Source organism: Nanorana parkeri, unplaced genomic scaffold (genome assembly GCF_000935625.1).
Source record: "Nanorana parkeri isolate BGI_ZX_2015 unplaced genomic scaffold, ASM93562v1 scaffold875, whole genome shotgun sequence".
Taxonomy (NCBI): domain Eukaryota; kingdom Metazoa; phylum Chordata; class Amphibia; order Anura; family Dicroglossidae; genus Nanorana; species Nanorana parkeri.
This window is the reverse complement of record NW_017307143.1, coordinates 218,299-219,461: the sequence shown is the minus strand read 5'-3', so window position 1 is coordinate 219,461 and position 1,163 is coordinate 218,299. Positions and strand designations below refer to the sequence as shown.

Below are 1,163 nucleotides of genomic sequence, written 5' to 3'. Positions count from 1 at the left end.
ATTTTTGGGGTTGAATAGATGTAACAAGAATAGATGGGGAATCTTCCAATGGGGACCACTACTTCTGGTGTGACCACCAGGGATTTCTTCTCACTACTGTTGTGGTTATCCGACAGGAAGCAAACAGAATTATCCGCCAATGGGGTACATATGGATATATGATACGGTACAGATGGCAAAAAAAAAAAAGAAGAAAATTGGCCCTCAATGTATGTCCATGGTCAAGGTGAGGTCCAACTGCTTTATAACTGGGGCCTCAGAAATAGGTCACTGTTTGATTAGGTGTATGGTCACTTTGATGACGGGACCCAGCATGGCCCCGAAATATTGCATTTGCTTCATGGTGACTGACGACACGGTGACCAGTTTATAAGTTAAATGTTTATTGGTGTTGAGTTATGTTTGAGTGCGTTATGCTGTGTGACCTGGTTATGGAAAGACTATCAGCACCATCCCTAGTTATCTCCCATTGTACTCTGAAGGAGCTCAGAACAATGACATTCTGGCCAAGCTCCTGCTATGGCTGTCTGGAGTTCGTTAGCAGGTGGACACCTGTGGTGTTGTGAAGACAGGATTTCTGGGGAGGGGAAGGGGGATGTGATGGGATTATATTCTGATTTCATCACTTTCTGTATAAAAGTTTGTGCAGTTTCTCAATAAATCAGAGTTTGTTTACCCTACACTCAAGCCTTGGCTAGTGACTGGGGAAACAGGGAGCTAAGGATCTTCAGGTTGCAAGATCTCCTCAGCAAGGAAGAAGACAGCGGCGGACATACTCATCCTGAGTACGGGGGTCCGTCACAGTGACTGCCAGGATTTGAAGAAATAAGAGTTCTGCTGCATGAAGAGAATGTACTTTGGACTTGCTAGGCAGAACCTTTTGTGCATTTGGTGCTCGTCAAGCTGGCTTAAAAGGAGAACTATGTGGTTAGGGCTTTTCCCCATAGTTCTCCTTAGGGTAACGGGAGGACACAAACTAGCGTCCTCCCTAGGGCTGCAACAACTAATCGACATAATCGATTATAAATCGATTATTGAAAAAGTTGTCAACTTTTTCAATAATCGAGTAATCGGCTTCTGATTGGTTGGCCCTGTTCACGGCTCCACACACGCTGCGCGTCACACCTCCTCCCCACCTCACGCTCGCCGCTGCCAGACCTGCC

At 45.9% G+C, this 1,163-nt stretch overlaps 1 protein-coding gene across 1 annotated transcript in view; it reads right to left on the bottom strand.

Moving 5' to 3' along the window:
* PRCP (prolylcarboxypeptidase) overlaps positions 1–1,163 on the bottom strand; it is a 35,429-nt gene that overhangs the window by 12,788 nt on the left and 21,478 nt on the right. The window lies entirely within an intron of this gene.